Raw genomic sequence first — 20,919 nt, 5'->3', positions numbered from 1 at the left:
AAACTGAAAACTTATTTGAACAAATAATGGAGAACTTCCCCAATATGGCAAAAGAAATAGACTTCCAGGAAGTCCAGGAAGCTCAGAGAATCCCAAAGAAGTTGGATCCAAGGAAGCACACACTAAGACACATCATAATTACCTTACCCAAGATTAAAGATAAAGAGAGAATCTTAAAAGCGGCAAGAGAAATACAGAGAGTTACCTACAAAGGAGTTCCCATAAGACTGTCATCTGATTTCTCAAAAGAAAGTCTGTAGGCTAGAAGTGGCTGGCAAGAAGTATTCAAAGTGATGAAAAGCAAGGACCTACAACCTAGATTACTCTATCCAGCAAAGCTATCATTTATAATGGAAGGGCAGATAAAATGCTTCCCAGATAAGGTCAAGATAAAAGAGTTCATCATCACCAAGCCCTCACTAAATGAAATATTAAAGGGACTTATCTAATAAAAAGATCAAAACTATGAATATTCAAATGACAACAAACTCACAACTATCAACAACCAAACCTAAAAAGAACAAGAACAAAAACAAACTAAACAAACAACTAGAACAGGAACAGAATCACAGAAATAGTGGACATTGCATGAAGGGTTATCAGCAGGGGAGGGGGAGAAACGGGGAAAAGGTACAGGGTATAAATAGCATAAATGGTAGATAGAAAACAGACAGGGGGAGGTTAAGAATAGTACGGGTGATGTAGAAGCCAAAGAACTTATATGTACTATCCATGGGGGAATGCTGGTGGGAGGGGGTATGCAAAGTGGAGGGGAATAAAGAGGGGGCAGAAATGGGACAACTGTAATAGCATAATCAATGAAATATATTTAAAAATATTAAAAATAAATCCTCACCTGAGATATGTTTATTGATTTTAGAGAGGAAGGGATGAGGAGAGAAAGAGAGAGAAGGAGAAAGAGAAAGAGGTATTGATATGAGAGTAAAACCTCAATCAGTTGTTTCTGGTGTGCACCTCACCTGGGGATCAACCCGCAACCAAAATACACATCTGACTATGGATGGAACCCAACCAACTGAGCCACGGCTCTAAAGATGATTCTTGTGGCACAACCTCCTCTCAAAAGCCCTTGGGTCAGCACTGCTCAGGGAAGGGAATTATATTCCCTTTATCCCCTAACTCCTTTGGTTCTTGGTTGCTCTGCAGACCAGTAAGCTGCTCTGGGAGGCTGCCTTCTGACTTCTTACAGGTCTGCAGGGACTTTCTTTAGGGGGCCATTTCTCTGTATCTCTGGAGGAATTGATGAATTTCTGTTTTCTTATTATTCCATCTTGTCAGACTCAGTCTGAGATACCTTGGAGGCAAAGGATTTATGCTGCAGACATCCAACATCTTCTGACCCCACCAAATTCCTCACTACCAAATATGGTGACCTAGAGCTCACAGGTGCTACTCCAAAGTCTGTAAATGAGCCCACACTGGCCTCACTCCCAAAACTCCTTTACCCCTTACCCCAGACTACCCATTATGTGAAACATTTTGAGGCTGTCATCATGATGACTGTTTAGTGCCTCAAGAAACCTGTAACCCAGTCTACTTTGGGCAGACAGAGCCCTTGCTTCTCAGGGTTCCCACTCCATGGACAGGAATGAGATAGACAGGCCTCTATCTTTCCTAGAAAGGCCTTGGAGCTGTTAACTTGTTCTTGAGCCACACAAGCTAGACTTTCTTATTCAAAAGCAGCTTTATCTGCTGGAGGTATAGACCAGAATCCTGAAAGGATGCACTAAGAGCAACTAGAGTAAAAACTGATCCAAGTTTCCTTCTTCCTAATGACTCTAGGATTGAGCCTCAGTCAATTAGTCTATCTTGACCACCCTTCACTTGAGCACAATTTCTTATATTGTTATGGGAATTTTTCTTTAAAGCCCAGAACCCAGGATTCATTCATCAGTCCTTCCATCCCTCTCTCTATTCACTGATCCACTCACCATAAAGCATTTACTAAGTGTTCCCTATAAGAGGCTGAAAAGCAGTTGAGATTACAATGATTAATAATATACAGTCCCTGCCTTAAAGGGCCTTATAGCCTATTGGAAAGATCGAAAAATTGGCAATTACAACTATCACACATTGTCATAAGTAATGTTATTTGCTTTTTGGAGCATGGAGGGGGCACATGCAAGTAGCATTGATCTTCCTTTTCTCTCTCTGGGGAGTAGGCATATCTCATCCCATTGTCACTTCTGACCATCCTCATTAGGCTCTTCAGGGTGTGGGTAAAAGTTCAATTTATAAAAGGCAAGTGAAAATGCTGCACCCTTTCATAATGAATCAACTCACTTCAGAAGTGAAAGTTAATACAGGGAGAAAACATGTTTTTCAGCTGAGTGAGGTTTTGTTCTTTTTTCTTTCTAAATGAAATATTTGGAACACTGGCAACTGCTGATATATGAATTATCAGGTTCTATCCTGTCAATTCAAAATATTTGTTGTGAATTGCAAATTCTCTTTTTTTCAGGCTTCAGTGAGTGCATTGCAGTGTTTACAGTTAATGATGTCTCAGAAGAACAATTATTTTGTCATGCACCTTAACTTTGAACATGTTGATGAAGCAGACTACCTTGAAGTTCTCTCTTAATGTTTTAGACTGAGGAAGACATTCATAATTCCAGTAGGTCTCAATTTAGAATAACCCTACTATTTCACTGCACCCTCTGTAGACTCACAACAATTACCTTAGACATCCTTCACTTTCCCAGGGTAACATCTTGCCCTTCATCCAACCTACTGCTCCAAGAATGTATAGTTAAGTTAAAGGTTTTTTCCATTCTTGGATTCCATCAATTCTTTTTTTTTCTCTGCAAGACACCCTGAAATTTATAATAAACACTCCACTTAGACACTTTACTTGTGTCTTGGCCCATTGTTGGCCTGACACAATCAATGGCTCAAATGCCCATCTTATTTCAGTAGAAAACCACTCTTGGATAGAAAAATGCATATAATCAACACTTTATAGATTCTAGATGCTATGCTAAACCTTTCATGTATTTCTTTAATCCTAAAAATAACTCTACAAGGCAGGTAGAACAGTAACTTGCACATAGTAGATGCTCACAAAACTTGAGTAAATAAATTACAATTTCCACTTTAAAGACTAGAAAACCAAAGATGAAAGAGGTCATGTTTGCTGAACATAATTCAGTGGCCAAAGCAGTTCTGCCTCTTTGTCTCCATGCTCTCTGTATGATGTACCTTCAGAGCCATATATTCTCTGAGAGGTTTATGGTGCATCATCATTTGATACCCTAAGGATTTTCTAAGTCATTAAAATCAACACTTACTAAGTCCCCTCAAGTAATCAAAATCCTTTGACCCTCAAAGGTGAAAGCAACAATAGCCTTAGCTTTATCTTTGTGTCTGTTTTGTAAAATGTCTCTCCTGACTCTTACCTGTCTTCATAGCTGATTTTTTTGCTATCCAAGCCACTATTTTTATTATAATTGGGCTTACCATATTGAAAAGTAGTTGATCCATGGGACATGGATGTCTATGACCACTTAGAAGCTGTATTTTTCATTATAACTGTATTGATTTGCATTTGTTTATGTATGAGCTCTTATATAACATGATTACTATTTTATTCAGATTCTTTAAGTTTTAAGAACAAAACTAAGCTAGCTTGTGTGTGCAGGACAAGAAGCTCTTCTGTAGAGCAATAAGGAAGACAGAGATCATGGGAATTGTGAATAGACACATGATGAAGCTAAATGTTATGGAAAGTGAACCTAGGAAGTTGTCAAGCACTGGGCTGGTCCTAGGGACTACGATTTGCTCCCCTCTCCCTCTCATGGGCCACATGGTCTGTTTCTTCTCACTGCCTTTTTATTTCCTTATGCCATACAGATCTTTCCTCTTTCTCATAACATTTATATGGACTTGGGTTTTGCTCCTTTATAAGTTTGACTTAGCCCATCATGGCCTCTTCACCTTCTCTCTGCATCAATTTTATTCTCTCTTTCTTTCTCTTTTTTTTTTTTGGCTTAATGAGAGAGAGAGAGAGAGAGGGAAGAGAGAGAGGGGAGAGGGAGAGAGAGGAGGAGAGAGAGAGAGAGAGAGAGAGAGATGGAGAGAGAGAGATACAGATAGAGAGAGAGAGAAAAACAGAGATGTTTCCAGACTACTTTTAAAGTCATGGATAAATGGATCTATGAGCAGTTAAACTTTGCCTCCATCTTCTATGGCTACCATTTTAGGTTAAATCACTATCATCCTCCCTGAATTAGTACAGTAATTTTTCCTACCCGCCATTTCTCCCACTCCCAAAATCCATTTTCCATAACCTTCAGACATTTCTCATTGCTTTCATGACAAAGTACAGATACTTAATGCTTATTACAAGACTTTTATAATTGAGCCTCATCATCTGCTCCCTTGGTACATCTTTACCCTCATTCTCACTTCTCCCTGTTGTGCCCTGCCTCTTATTACTGAAAATATTAAAGTTACTTAATATACTACCATATTTCACTAACCTGTGGTTATATGATGTTTCTTTCATCAGGAAAATTCTTCCTCTACCACTACAAACTACCTTTCTACTTAGTTTTCAACTCTCAGCTTAAACATCCACTTCCTCCAGGAAGTCCCTCCTTGACCAGGTCACTTGACTATGCTGCTATATTACTATCCTGGTACTGCACTTTTCCTATCATATCAAAACTATTTATGTTTTGTCTGTTTAATTGTCAGTCTTTCAAGAGATTTTAGGCTTCATGATAGCAAGGAATATATCTGTCTTGTTCACCACTGTGTCCCTAGGATATAACAGGCACTAATCTACATTTAATAAATGAGTAAAGGTCCCACCAGAGGTCACGTATACTATTAGATATTGGAGTAGGGGCAGTTCATGACATGGATGCACCTTAATTTTAAATGATATCTCTTAAAGCAGGTCTGTGAGATGAGAGGCTTTCCTTAGTAGGGACTATGGTCCTGATAGGCCAACATTGTTGAAATATTTAGCAGTTAGCAAGACCTGATCCCCTTTGTGACCTTGAATACTAAATGACTTTCATTGGGTTGTAGGATTCCCATGAAGCTCACACACAGCAACCTATGGCTAACTGCCCTCTCTATTCCCACTGCAACAAAAGTAAAATGTCAACTTCCTCGCCATGACCTGTGAGATCTCACACAATAAGGCTTCTTCTTGACACTCTCAGTTCATCCTATCCATGCTGTCTTACTGTGTTCCAGGCTCCTCCATTCCTCAAACACCCCATGTTATTTCATGGCCTTTGAACTTACTATTCATTCTACTGGGAACTCCCTTCCCTAGATTGTCACAGTTAGGTGCTCCTTTGCCACCTTGGTTTTTAGTTAATACATCATCCTTCCCAGAGAGTCCTTCCCTGGCCCGCCTATGTAAATGATCCCCACCCCTTCATAACATTTATCATAAAGTAAAATTATCTAGTATATTTGCTTCCTTGTTAACTCTGTCTCCCATAAGAAGGTAAGCTCTCAGAGGGAAGGGGATTTGTTTGGCCTCATCTCTGTTGTATCATCAGAATTTAGAACAGTACTTAGGACCATAGTTGCTCAATAAATATGCTAAATGAATGAATAAAATGAGAGAATGAACATGAAGTCTTGTGTCCAGAGTTGGCAGATTTTTTTTCTAAATGGATCTTCAGTATTTTAATGCCGTACCCTTTCCTGAAGAAAAATGCAAAAAAGAAGACAGTTTAGCCAAGTACATACCAACTCTGTTTTCTACTTTACCCTGAGGACTTCTCCATGCTCCTTCATTCCTCTCCTACGTATTCCTGACCTTTATTCTTTCTCCTGATGGTCTAGCACAGAGCCAGTCCTCAGCATCTTTTCTTTCTTCCTATTGCTTAGGGCCATTCTGAGCCTAACAAGATCCCTAGGGCTCATGCCACACAGAAATTGCACATATATCAAGTATTACTTGAAATAAGAGGATTAATTAGAGTTTTATAACCTCTGGACTTCTCCTAACATTGCTGTCTTTGACTCATAGACATGGGTCAGGCTCTTTACTCATGTTGGAATATAAAGTTTGCTTAGGATGCAAACAAGGCAAAAAGATAGTTTTTACAAAGAGATTTAAATATGTATCTGTCGGAATGGTCCACTTCCCTGGCTGTGTGGCTCAGTGGACTGAGTGTTGGCCTGTGAAACAAAAGGTTACTGGTTTGATTCCCAAGGCACTTTGCCTGGGTTGCAGGCCAGGTCTCCAGTGAGGGGTTATGTGAAAGGCGACCACACACTGATGTTTCTCTCCCTCTCTCTCTCCCTTCCTCTCTGTCTAAAAATAAAAAAATCTTTTAAAAATCTTTAAATAATAAAAACATCTTTAAAAATGGTGCTTGTGTTTTATAATTCCATTACTTCACACCTAAATCTGGCATTAAAACACACTGTGGACTTGGTGTCCAAAGACTCAAAGAATCACTGATGCTGCTAAAATCAAATGATATAAACTCTCTTTGAAATTGTAAGGCCTTTGCTGAGGAAGCTACTTTTTGGAAGCCTGGCATCTGAGGACAGGGAGTCACTATGCTCCCCACTGGCCTGAAGCTGCTTAAACTCATGGGGAGGTTTATGGACCACACCTGGCTGATGCCCAACATGTTGAAGAACAATGAATTATCCAAGAAAAGGCAAGTGCCAAGCCCCAGAGAATCTGAAAATAAAAAGAAACCACTTTTCTTTCCTGACTAGTGTAAGAAACCTCTTTTAATCTCATTGCTTTAACTCAAACATTTAGCAGTAAACTCATTCTTATGCCTTTAATGATAAAAATCTACTGACCAGCACTGGAATTAGATAACATAAGTTTGGATGTATTTTAAAGTAAATGGAAAAAATGGGAAATGATGATGCAGTTATATCAAAAAAGTTCAAATGGATTGGAAATTTAGTGATTTGGGGATGGATTCGAGTCTATGTCCTGGTGCTTCAGTGTCTATCTCTGTGCCTTTGGTGGAGGGATAAAGTAACTTATTTGTGCTCAGGCTCATGCAGTACTTTCTGGACTGTGATACAGATTCAGAGACAACATTAAAGCAATCTGAGGCAAATTTTGCTGATTGAACTACATTTTTTAGCTCATAAGGTATTTTTCTAAATTAAATCAAATCAGTAAGCATTTATCAACCATCTGCCTATCATGTGACAGTTAACACACAGAAATGAACAGGATTTGAAAGCAAGGAAATTTAAAAAAAAAAACAAAAAACCCCCCAGCAGCATGGAGATTATAGTTAATGTTTTCTGTATTGTCTTCTCCACAGAGTTAGAGACAGGAAGTGAACTAACTTACTAAAAGTCAAAAAGGAAACTTTTTCTGGGAAATATCCCTTAGTATGGCCAAAACAAATATTTTGATCTGGGAGAAAACAAAAGTTATTATGGATGTAAAACTGACCTTCACATTAAGATGTTAGGGTAACTCAAAACAACTTCAAAAAAAGTTTTAAAAAATTAGTGAACATTTATTATGTGGAAGGTACTGGTTCTATAAAATTTAAAATGTGTCTGACATTCATGAGGACAAATTTAAGCCTAAATAATTCTGGTCAAAACAGGAATTATACTGTGCAAAATAAAATGTTCCTTTGTCCTCAAACCATTTTTGTGGCTGTTATTTAGGAATGTTAGATGGAGAATAAAAAAATTATTGTACTTGAAGTTCATGAAATTGGCAAAGCCTATCCTGATTCCTTGTGTATCCAATGGAGAAATATCAACTAAGTGTTGGTATAAATAGGTGGATTTGTATTGGGTTAATTGTCCATACCCTAGCAGCACTGAATTATTGATTGATGACTGCTGCATTCCAGAATGTTCTTAAAGGCTTGAAGGCTATTTAGGTTAACTGAAATATCATATCATTGTTTTGTATTGAAATTATATCAATTTCACCCAAAAAAACATGAGCTGAGAAAAACAGGGAAGGACATTTAGAGTTTATGTAATTTAGTCACTCCTTCAATTACCTTAAATTCTATCCTTAAATCAGATTAGACCATGAGAAGAGTGATCCAAGTACCTGGCAGCACCTCAGTGAGCTCTCCTCCCACACCAACAGGCCAAGGCCCACCCACCTTCCTATCTGTTCTACCTCACTGATCTGCACAGCCTCCCTGCCCAGCAGGTCCTCTTTGTGTCCAGCTCTGCTGTCCACATGTGGATACCAAGGCTTGGAGATTAAGTTGCCCAGGTCACATGGTAAGGAAATGGGAGAACTGGGATTTCAGCAGGAGCATGGATTCTGGATCAGAAAATGCAAGTCTGGGCAGCTGATGGCAGAGAAGAGGTCTGCCCCACTATCTGGGGAGGAAACCCCAAGATGTTAGGCTTTTCCTCCCTCAGGAGATTTTTGGTGGTCACAGAGCAGGGGCCAGTGGGGTCTGGTATAAGGTGGCAAGCAGAATAGAGAAAGGTTCATGCACATGCCATACTTTCCCTGTGCTTTTCCAAAGTCAAGAAAGTTGCTACTGCCTAGAAGGCAAACCCAGCCTATGACCCGGTTCCAGATAGTCTTACTAGACTACAGTCTCCTTGCCTTCCAGCTCTGCCCCATGGAGCTGCTAGATAGGACACAACAGGCCTGTGCAAGGGAAACCAATTGCAGAGACAGTGGAACTGACTGTTTCATGGGATACCTGGGGTAGATTGTTCAAACAATCAAAAGAGCAGCAAAATGCAGAGATGCATATGGCCTAGTGTGAAGTAAAAAAAAACATAGAGTTTTCTCTAATATTCTTACAAATATGTGAGGAATGACTCTACCCTCCCACATAGCTAGTGGTAGGGGGAGTGGAGGTCCAAATTACTTTGGGAATGGGACTGTGGGACACTCCAGTAATAAAGGTCTGGGAAGATCCTGAGGAGGCTATGGATTTTAGTCTGAGTTCTGGGCTTGCCCAGGTTATCTCAGGGTCTTGGGGGTACAGAGCCCTGTGTACCCACTCTCACCTTAGACCAGTTCTGGCCATTGATGGACATATGAGGAAGCTATACCCATGTGCCAGTTCCTCCATGGTTTACTGGGTGAAGTTCTGCAAAGACTGCCTGATATCCAGGCCAGAAATATCAGGGCCTACCTGAGCTTCACCACAGGGTGAAACACCACCACAAATCCCCCCCCCCCCCCCCAGATTAGGCACAGAGGGGCATCTGGGTAGATCTACAGCCAGGGGAGAGCAAATGACATGTGGAGGGCCCCTCTCACCACCTACCTTAACCCTACCATACCACACACAAGGAAGAAGGGGCAAGGGGTGTGAGGTTGCCCACGTGGGATTGTGGCCCAGTGGCCTGGACTGAACTGGCCTGCCCTGGGCTTCCCTGTGTTAAATGAAGGTACAACTTGCTGACAGCATACAAAGTGAGGTCGAACCCACTGCCTACAGTGTGTGAAAATGATTTATTCTTGACTCTCCAGCAGTTGCAATCTCTAAAACTCAGGGACAACTTAAAAACATCCTCTTATTTTGGCTTTCTCCAGTCAAGTGAGCTATATAGGAGGCTGTCTTTAGAATGTGGGTGCCTGGTTACCAGAGTAACTTCCATTTTGTTCTGTCACAAAGGAAGTGAGGTCACTTCAAGGCTACATCACTTGGGCCCTTTTATTCAATCAGACCTCAAAGGTTCCTCTTAGCTAAGACTGCTCATCCTCCTCCCTCATGTCACCTCTATAGCTATACACAGATATCCAAGACAACCTTCCCCATAGTTCCATGAAAATATAAACAGGGGTCTAGCTTTAAGGAGACAGAACTGAGTTCACACATTTTTTTTCCTGACTAGTTCTGTATCCAAGAACAGCCACTGTGCCTCTCAGACCTACCTGGTCTCCTAACCTTTGTAGTTGGGATTATGCTAGATATTCCTAGGCATATCACCAGGTGTACGTGACATAAAACCCAAAACACCAGTGTGCTTGTGTCACGTTTATGATGCAAATCTTAGAAATGGAAGAATACAAAATGAGATGGATGTAGCACAAAATACCATTTAAAATAGGCTTGTGTTTTAGCTATGTGATATTGGGAAAGTCAGAAGCCACTTGTTACCAAACAACCAGTGGGGTCCTACCATTCGTAGCCAACAGGCAAAAACTCTGGAGGCCAGAGTTCAGTAGAAAGGAAAGGAATCTTTTATTCAAAGTCTACACAGTTTAAAATAATGGCAGGTTTCTGCCTCAAAGCCCATTTCCTCTAAGACACCCATAGAAAATCATTCTGCCACCCCCTGCCAACTCAGCTCAAGCCTGCACCAGGAACCTCTTCTCCCACCCAAAAGTATCATCCATTAAGAAATGTAGGTAGCTTAGCTGGTTTCCAATCACTGTCTGGCTTCAGGCATCTTGTAGAGTCTGTGCATTCAGTTGTCCTGCTTGCGGTGCACTGTCCCCCTCCTCCTGCTGCTGCCCTTTTGTGTGTCCTGCAAAGCATAATTTCAGTTGCTCCTGTGGCTTCCCACATGAGGGGAGGGGCATGGGACTTGTCACTCAGCAGCTTGTTGCCAAGGGTCCACCAGCCTGAGGCCTCCCCCGCTTTAACACCTTTCTTTCTGCTGCAGTACCACCAAAACTGGTACCAACTATAGGGAACTGCTTTTCAAGATGTGGAAATGTAGCTCAGCGCCCCCATGGAAAACCAGTGGGAAGTGAGTTAGCACACAGGACCACGCCCACAAAGAAGTTCTCCTGTGGGAAATCAGGCCTGCATTATAGTTAGGCTTCTTTGTGACTTGCTCTTGCTAAAACTCGTTCACCCTGAGTTCAGGCAGCAAGTGCTTACTGCAGATCTTTAAAATAACTTCCTGAAGTCTGTGCTAATTCTCCTAAGAACTGAAGTGTAACCAGACCTGTTACTCTTATCGTTCCTTTACATTTGCAACATTTTTTTCCTTGTTAATCTGTAAGAAGTAATCAGTAACATCCCTTCCATTGCCATCTGTAAAAAGTAATTACCTAAAGCAAACCTAAATATAATGAATGAAAACCTTCTTTGATATATGCTATTAGAAAGCCAATAAAAGGCGAGGCAAGGGTCAGGGTGCTCTCCTCTTGAGAGAATAGCTATGCTGTCCCTTTTCCTCCACAGGACTCTGTAGTCCATGTGAATTTGTCTTGTCTCATCCATAACAGTGTGGACACAGTGGGCCAGTGTCCATGTCAACTGACAGGTTCGATAAGCCTGCCCAGTCTCCAGAGGTTGGAATGGCAGTGGGGTGTGGGAAATTCCCAGTGACAGGACTATGCTGGAGGTGTGGGTAGAGAGTGGCTACCCCTGAGGTAGGGCTGTTTCATGGTTTGAGGCCTCTACTTCTCAAGCTTCCTGGGATCTTCTGGGGAAGGGAGGGGACTCACTGGGTAGGGGTGAAGGTGGTTGTCAGGATCCACTGAGCCCTTTCCAGAAAAAGGGCTGGAGGGCTGAACAGAGGACAGACCCATGCTCCAGCCCAAGGTCTGGAAGTGCAGAGAAAGAGCAGTCATTACCCAGGAGGCTTAGACAAACTAGGTAGAGGACAGAAGAATAATCTTGGTTCATTTCACCAGTTGATCCTTCTTCAGAGAAAGCCCTGGACTCAGATCTTAGAATGATTTGGTTGACTTTAGAAACTCAACTTCTTCTTTTCAAAATTATACACGTACATAATATTTTTAAAATTTCTATTTATTTATTTTCATTTTAAATTTCAGTGTGCATTCAGGGGACTCCCAGCCAAGATGGAGGCATAGGTAGACACCCTGTGCTTCCTTGCACAACCAAAATAAAGACAACAAACATTTAGAAACAAAAAGAAACAGAGCCCTGGCTGGTGTAGCTCAGTAGATTGAGCATGGGCTGCGAACCAAAGCATCGCATGTTTGATTCCTACTCAGGGCACATGCCTGGGGCACATGCCTGTTGCAGGCCACAGCCCCCAGCAACCGCACATTGATGTTTCTCTCTCTCTCTCTTTCTCTCTCCCTTTCCTCTCTAAAAATAAAAAAAAAAAAAAACAATATTGACAGAAAATTGAACTGTATGGAAGCCCAACAACCAAGGAGTTAAAACAGACACATTCATCCAGACCCGTAGAAAGGGTAGAGTCAATGGCTGGGCAGATAGTGGTTGAGGCAAAAAAAGTGGTGGCTGGTGGACTCAGTGAGGAGGCAGATTGTGGAGAGGCACTGGCATGCAAGGTGGCCGGCTGACCAGGCAGTTCCAAATTTGAGCGCAGCTAAATCAGGCAAAACTGGAATGAGACAGATGGTGCAACCCAGGATTCCAGTGTGGGGAAATAAAGCCTCAAAACACCACTTGAAAACACCTGCGGGGGTTGAGGTTCCAGGAGAAACTCCCAGCCTCATAGGAGAGTTAGCTGTAGAGACCCACAGGGTCTTAGAATATACACAAACCCAGCTACATGGGAATCAGCACCAGAAAGGCCCACTTTGCTTGGAGGAAGCAGCAGAAGGGACTGAAATCCAGCAGAGAGTGGAGCAAGCGCCATTGTTCTCTCTTGGAACCCTCCCCTACATACAGTGTCACAACCCAGCAACTGGGTTGACCTGTCTGGGCGAACACCTAAGGCTCTGCTGCTCACTACATAACAGGCACATCAAGACAAAAAAAAATGGCCCAAATGAAAGAACAGATCAGAGTTCCAGAAAAAATAAAATTAAGCAACAAAGAGATAGCCAACCTATCAGATGCCCAGTTCAAAGCACTGGTGATCAGGATGCTCACAGAACTGGGTGTATTTGGTCACAAATTAGATGAAAAAATGAAGGCTACACTAAGTGAAATACAGGAAAATGTACAGGGAACCAATACTGATAGGAAGGAAACTGGGACTCAGATCAATGGAGTGGAGCTGAAGGAAGAAAGAAACAACCAAACAGAAAAGAATGAAGAAGTAAGAATTCAGAAAAATGAGGAGAGACTTAGGAACATCCAGGAGAACTTTAAACATTCCAACATCTGAATTATAGGGGTACCAGAAGGAGAAGAAGAAGAGCAACAAGTGAAAAAGTTATTTAAACAAATAGTAAAGGAGAACTTGCCCCATCTGGAAAAGGAAATAGACCTCCAGGAAGTCCAGGAAGCTTAGAGAGTGACAAAGAAGTTGGACCCAAGGAGGAACACACCAAGGCACATCATAATTACATTAGCCAAGATAAAAATGAAGGAGAGAATCCTAGAAGCAGCAAGAGATAAGGGGACAGTTACTTTCAAAGGAGTTCCCATTAGACTGTCAGCTGATTTCTCAAAAGAGACCTTGCAGGCAAGAAGGGGATGGAAAGAAGTATTCCAAGTCATGAAAGGCAAGGACCTACATCCAAGATTGCTCTATCCAGCAAAGCTTTCATTTAGAATGGAAGGGCAGATAAAGTGCTTCTCAGAGAAGGTCAAGTTAAAGGAGTTCATCATCACCAAGCCCTTATTATATGAAATGCCAAAGGGAGTTATCTAAGAAAAAGAAGATAAAAAATGTGAGCAGTAAAATGACAACAAACTCACAGATATTAACAACCACACCTAAAAGAAAAACAAAAGCAAACTAAGAAAACAACTAGAACAGGAACAGAACCACAGAAATGGAGATCACATGGAGGGTTATCAACAGGGGAGTGGGAGGGGGAGGGAGGGGGAAAGGTACAGAGAATAAATAGCATCAACGGTAGGTAGAAAATAGACAGGGGGAGGTTAAGAATAGTATAGGAAATGTAGAAGTCAAAGAACTTATATGTTTGACCCATGGATATGAACTAAAGGGTGGGGGAGAATGTGGGTAAGAAGGGATGTGCAGGGCAGAGGGGGATAAAGGGATGAAAATGAGACAACTGTAACAGCATAATCAATAAAATGTATTTTAAAAATTTCAGTGTACATTCAATATTATTCTATATTAATTTCATATGTACAGTATAGTGGTGAGATAATCATGTACTTTACAGGGTGGTCCCCCAAATATTTCAAGTACCCACCTGGCCCCATACATAGTTATTGTACATAATATTTTCAAATATTAAACCTTGCTGCTAAGTGTGAACTGTAGCCTTATGTGGGGTCAGGATGAGAACTTCATCTCCCAGGTACAGCTGCAGGTCTGTCTGTTCCTGGTTCCAAGATTACAATGGCTTCCACATGCAAGGAACCTGCTGCCCCTGGGGAGACTCAAACAGGGTTTAAAGTGGTGGAATAAGCTGCTGGCCACTTTACTTTCCTCATCCAAAACTATGGATAGTCATCCTCGTGCATACACCCATGTGGAGGGACACCCCCTGGACATCTCTTAGGGCCTAGAGTTCAGCCTGCAACATTGCTCTCACTGCCCTGAAAGGATTTGGAGGCCTCACCGTGGAGCTTGGAGGTGCCAGTGCTGGATCTAGGCTCTTAATCTCCTTGTACTGTGGCTGGGCCTACACCTGTGAAGAGAGGAGAGCGTGGCAGCTGAATGCTCTTCTGAGGCAGAATTTTCTGAGTGCCAAGGGTATGATGTGGGAATAGCCACTGACACAGGCCAGAGTCAAGGGGGCAACCCTAGACATTCCTGAGAAAGCACCCTCTTCTTTGAGGATTTAATGGGACTCTGGTCTCCTAGAAGAAAAGGCAAAAAGTCACCTTACCTGTACTGGGATCCTGTTCCATGTGCCAACCATTGGTGAGATTCTTCTGGGCACCCACTGACCTAAAGGACACAAGAGACCCCAGTCAGTCTTGCTTCCAAGAACCTGGAGTCCACCTCTCACATGCCTGAAATGCCACATCCTTATTGTTCCCACACCCTTACATTGAGTCCCAGGCCACAGAGGTGCACAGGCCACTCTAAAGGACAGATTTGCCTATTGGGTCCCGGTAGCCACTACCCCATGTGCTACCTGACCCCATCTGCAGAAATATCCCTGGGCTGGGAATAGGATAAAGTTGGGGTTGGTGCCCACAGAAAAGGCAGCCTCTTTTAAGGGCATGTGAAGGGAGGTGGGACGTCTCCTTGGCTCCCACCATATAGAGAAAGATGTTCGCATTCCATGTGCATCTGTGTCCACACGCATCATATAGGGATGCAGCCCTGGTGAGACTAGGATAGCAGCAAAGAAACCATCCATTGTCACTGAATGAAGTAGAAATTCTAAGGGCAAAGCTAGGATAAGAGGAAAGAGAGCAGTTCTGCCTGGGTGGACACCAGAGGTACTTTAATATCTGTAATTAAAAATATTATTATACTGTTCAACATTTTAATAGTTCAAAGACTAGGCAGTGAGAAATATTCTTCCCACCTCATTAGCCTGGGCTCTGGTTCCCTCCCAAGGGCATCAATGGAAGTGATATCACCCTCAAGGGGGTAAAAATGATTTCTGAGTCCGAATAAAATAAAGTCATCTGTATAAAGCACATATATAAATATAATATATAAATAGACATTATGTATGTCTGTTGTATCATAATTTCATTGAGAATGGTTAGGAAAAATGTCTAAAAATGATTTCTTCTTAGGTCTTAATAATGAAATAAACCTTGAGAAACTATTCTAGAAGCAGCTGCTGCTCAGAACTCTTGTGAGATCTATCTAAAATTTACATATTTTTTATTTCTGTTTTTTTATAAGATGGTAACATATGATCCAGATTTTCTTTTTTTACTTAAACTTATCTTGGTATTACTCCATGTAAGTGAAAACAGCTTATTATTTTTTCACAGTTGCATAGTATTCGTTTTATGTGTCCATTAAATTTATTTAACTAGTTCTCATGTCTTGATTGGTACATATCTTTGGAAATGCTTTGTTATGTTATGTCTTTTCTCATGTGAGTGATTATATCTGAAGGAGCAATTTCTGGAAGTGTGATAGTTGTGTCAGAAGGTGTGTGCATTTGTCATTTAAGTAGATATTGCAAATTGTCCTGCATGGGGGTTATACCAATTTCCTTTTTCATAATCAAGATAAGAGAGTGTCTGTCTCCCCATCCCCTTGCTCCTGCCCCCAAGCCTCTCCTATAGGGTGTTAATCAAACTCTTTGATCTTTGTCAATCTGATGAGGGTAAAAATGGTATTGCAGTATAGTTTAAGTGCTAATTTCCCTTATCAGGTTGAGAATCTTCTCTTGTGACTAAGAACCATTTGCTTTTCTCTATGAGCTCAAGGTTTATATTCTTTGCTAACTTTTCCATACACTGTTGTAGTATGTATGCATGTGTGTATGAATGTATTTATTTATTTTTAGAGAGAGGGAAAGGGAGAGAGAAAAAGGGGGAGTGGAACATCACTGTGTAGTTGTCTCTAATGCACCCCCTACTAGGGACATGGCCTGCAACCCAGGCATGTACCTTGACTGGGAATTGAACTGGCAATACTTTGGTTTGCAGGCTTGCCCTCAATCCACTAAGCTACACCAGCCAGGACCTGTTGTAGTATTTTTTTTTATTGATTGTTTCCAAGAGTTCTGTATGTACAGGAGTGAGCAAAAGTAAGTTTACAGTTGTAAGTATGCAAAACACAGAGTTTATTCTTCTATTATTATTTATTAATTATTGTATTATTTTCCATACAAATAACCATAAACTTGCTTTCACCACACCTTGCATTAAGAGCACTATCACTTTGTGTTATGAGTTACAATTTCTTCTGATTGTCATTTGTCTTTTAAAAATATTGTCTATTTATTTATTGATTTTTGAATTTATCAAAGATATTTTATTTATACACAACAATTTTGGGTTGAAAATCAAAGTTAACATATGAGCTATGACATATGATACTTCTCTTTTTTAGTTTTATTTTAATCATTTTCCTAGTACAGTTTTCCCCCTTTTACTCCCAATCCAGCCCACCCACCCAACCATCCCCTCTTCCCTCCCATTACCACCCTCCCCCCAGTTTTTGTCCATGTGTCCTTTAAATTTGTTCCTGTAAACCCTACCCATTGTCCCCTGAAGTCCCCTCTTCTCTCCCCTGTGGTCACTGTAAGTCTGTCCTCTATTTCAGCGTCTTTGGTTATATTTTGCTTGTTTCTTTGTTTTGATGTTTAGGTTCCTGTTAAAGGTGAGATCATATGGTATTTGTCTTTCACTGCCTGGCTTGTTTCGCTTAGCATAATGCTTTTCAGCTCCATCCATGCTGTTGCAAAGGGTAGGAGCTCCTTCTTTCTTTCTGCTGCATAGAATTCCATTGTGTAAATGTACCATAGTTTTTTGATCCATTCATTTACTGACGGGCATCTAGGTTGCTTCCAGCATCCAGCAATTGTAAATTGTGCTGCTATGAACATAGCAGCATTGGGATGCATAGGTTCTTTTGTATTGGTGTTTTAGTGTTCTTAGGATATAGTCCCAGCAGTGGAATTGCTGGGTCAAAAGGCAGATCCATTTTTAGTTTTCTGAGGAAGTGCCATACTGCTTTCCATAGTGGTTGTGCCATCCTGCAGTCCCACCAACAGGGCATTAGGGACCCCTTTTCTCCACAACCCCTCCAACACTTCTTGTTTCTTGCTTTTGTTTATGATGGCCATTCTGACTGGTGTGAAGTGGTATCTCATTGTGGTTTTAATTTGCATCTCTCTGATAGCTAGCGATATTGAACATCATTTCATGTGTCTTTGGATTTTCTGTATGTTCTCCTTGGAGAAATGTCTGTTCAAGTCCTTTGCCCATTTTTTAATTGGATTCCTTGTCTTCTTAGAGTGTAGTCATGCAAATTCTTGGTATATTTTGGAGATTAAACCCTTGTCTGAGGTATCATTGGCAAACATGTTTTCCCATACAGTTGGTTCTCTCTTAATTTTGATACTGTTTTCTTTAGCTGTGAAGAAGCTTTTAATTTTGATGAGGTCCCATTCGTTTATTCTTTCCTCTATGTCCCTTGCTCTAGGGGACATATCAGTAAAAAAGTTTCTGCGTGAAATATCTGAGATTTTTCTACCTACGTTCTCCTCTAGGACTTTAATGGTGTCATGGTTTATATGTAAGTCTTTTGTCCACCTTGACTTTATTTTTGTATATGGTGTAAGTTGGTGCTCGAGTTTGATTTTTTTTTTGCACATAGCTGTCCAGTTCTCCAAACACCATTTGTTGAAGAGGCTATTTTTACTCCATTTTATGTTGCTGCCTCCTTTGTCAAATATTAATTGACCATAGAGACTTGGGTTTATTTCTGGGCTCTCTGTTCTGTTCCATTAGTCCATGTGCCTGTTTTTATGCCAGTACCAGGCTGTTTTGATTGCAGTGGCCTTGTAATATAGTTTAGTGTCAGGTATTGTGATCCCTCCTACTTTACTCTTCTTTCTCAAAATTGCAGCAGCTATTCGGGGTCATTTATGATTCCATGAAAATTTTTGAAGTGTTTGTTCTATTTCTGTGAAATATGTCATTGGTACTTTAATAGGAATTGCAATTGAATGTGTAAATTGCTTTGGATAGTATGGACATCTTGATGATATTAATTCTTCCAACCCATGAACATGGTATATGTTCCCATTTGTGTGTTCCTTGATTTCTTTCCTAGTGTTATGTAGATTTCTAAATACAGGTCTTTTACCTCTTTGGTTAGGTTTATTCCTAGATATTTTATTTTTCTTTTTGCTATTTCAAATGGGATTTTTTTTCCTTGATTTCTGCTTCTGGTGTTTCATTGTTGGTGTACAGAAATGCCTTTGATTTGTGAATATTGACTTTGTATCCCACTGTTTTGCCAAATTCATTTATTAGGTCTGTTTTTTTGTGGAGTCTATAGGATTTTCTATGTACACTATCATGTCATCTGCAAACAGTGACAGTTTTGTTTCCTCCTTTCCAATTTGGATGCTTTTTATTTCTTTTTCTTGTCTGATCGCTGTGGCTAAAACTTCCAGTACTATATTGAATAGAAGTGGTGAAAGTGGACAGCCTTGTCTTATTCCTGATCTTAGTGGAAAAAATTTTAATTTTTGCCCATTGAGTATGATGTTGGCTGTAGGTCTCTCATATATGGCCTTTATTATACTGAGGAATGCTCCCTCTATTCCCACTTTGCTGAGTGTTTTTATCATAAATGGGTGCTGTACCTTATCAAATGCTTTTTCTGCATCAATTGATATGATCATGTGGTTTTTATCTTTGCTTTTGTTTATGTGATGTATTACATTTACTGATATGCAAATATTGTACCATCCTGCATCCCTGGGATGAATCCCAGTTGGTCATGGTGTATGATCTTTTTTTAATGTACTGTTGGATGCGGTTTGCCAGTATTTTGTTGAGGATTTTAGCATCAATGTTCATCAGCGATATTGGCCTCAAGTTTTCTTTGTTTGTTGTGTCTTTATCTGGTTTTGGAATTAGGATGATGTTGGCCTCATAAAAAGGGTTTGGGTGTCTTCCATCTTTTTGGATATTTTGGAATAGTCTGTGAAGGACAGGGGTTAGCTCTTCCTTAAATGCTTTGTAGAATTCTCCTGTGAAACCATCTGGTCCAGGGCTTTTGTGTGTTGGGGGTTTTTTGATTACTGCTTCAATTTCTTTTGCTGTTATTGGTTTGTTCAGGCTTTCTGCTTCTTTTTCATTGAGTTTTGGAAGATCATATTTTTCTAGAAAGTCGTCCATTTCATCTAGGTTTTCAAATGTCTTGGCATACAGTTCTTCGTAGTAATTTCTTACAATGCTTTGTATTTCTGTGGTATCAGTTGTAATCTCTCCTCTTTCATTTCTGATTGTGTTTATTTGGGTTTTCTCTCTTTTTTTCTTGATGAGTTTGCTTAAAGGCTTGTCAGTTTTGTTTATCTTTTCAAAGAACCAGCTCTTGGATTCATTGATCCTTAGAATTGTGCTTATAGTCTCTATGTCATTTAATTCTGCTCTGATCTCGGTTATTTCCTTCCTTCTGCTTGCTCTGGGCTGTCTTTGCTGTTGTCCCCTGAGTTCTTGTAGATGTAGGGTTGGGATGTTTGTTTGAAATGTTTCTATCCTTTTTAGATAGGCCTGTATAACTAAAAACTTCCATCTTGAGACTGCCTTGGCTGTTTCCCATAAGTTTTAGGTTGTTGCAAGCTCATTTTCACTTGTTTCCAGAAACTTTTTCATTTCTTCCCTAATTTCATTCTTGACTCATTCATTGTTTAATAGCATGCTATTTAATCTCCATCATTTTGAATGTTTTGGGTTTTTTTCCTTGGGGTTGGTTTCTAGTTTCAGTCCCTTGTGATCCTAGAAGATGCTTGGTATGATTTCAATTTTCTTGAATTTGTTGAGGTTTGTTTTGAGTCCAATCATATGGTCTATCTTTGAAAATGTTCTGTGTGCATTTGAAAAGAATATGTATTTAGATTCTTTGGGATGGAGGGCTGTGTATATATCAGTAAAGCCCATTTTATGTAGGGTATTGCTCAATGCCACAATATCTTTGTTGATATTTTGTTTGGAAGATCTGTGCATTTTTGATAGTGGGGTGTTAAAATCCCCCACTATAATTTTGTTGCTGTCCATATCTTTCTTGAAGTCATCTAAGATTTTCTTTATGTATTTGGGTGCTCCTATGTTGGGTGCATATATATTTACAATATTTATGTCTTCTTGGTGGATTCTTCCCTTGAGTATTATGAAGTGACCTTCTGGGTCTCTCTTTATAGCCATTTTTTGGAAGTCTATTTTGTCAGATATGAATATTGCTACATCCGCTTTTTTTCCTGTCCATTTGCTTGGAAGATTTGTTTGCAGCCCTTCACTTTCAGCCTGTGCAGGTCTTTTATCCTCAGGTGGGTCTCTTGTAGGCAGTGTATGTGTGGGTCATTTTTTCTTATCCATTCAGCTATTCTATGTCTTTGTGATTGGAGCATTTAATCCATTTACATTTAAGGTTATTATCGATAGGTACTTATTAGTTGTGTTTTATGTACGTGTTTTCCTCTCTCTCTCTCTCTCTTTTTCTTCCTTCCTTAAAGCAGACCCT

This window comes from Phyllostomus discolor, chromosome 11, assembly GCF_004126475.2.
Source record: "Phyllostomus discolor isolate MPI-MPIP mPhyDis1 chromosome 11, mPhyDis1.pri.v3, whole genome shotgun sequence".
Classification (NCBI taxonomy): domain Eukaryota; kingdom Metazoa; phylum Chordata; class Mammalia; order Chiroptera; family Phyllostomidae; genus Phyllostomus; species Phyllostomus discolor.
The sequence above is the reverse complement of the archived record's forward strand: the minus strand, read 5'-3'. Positions refer to the sequence as shown.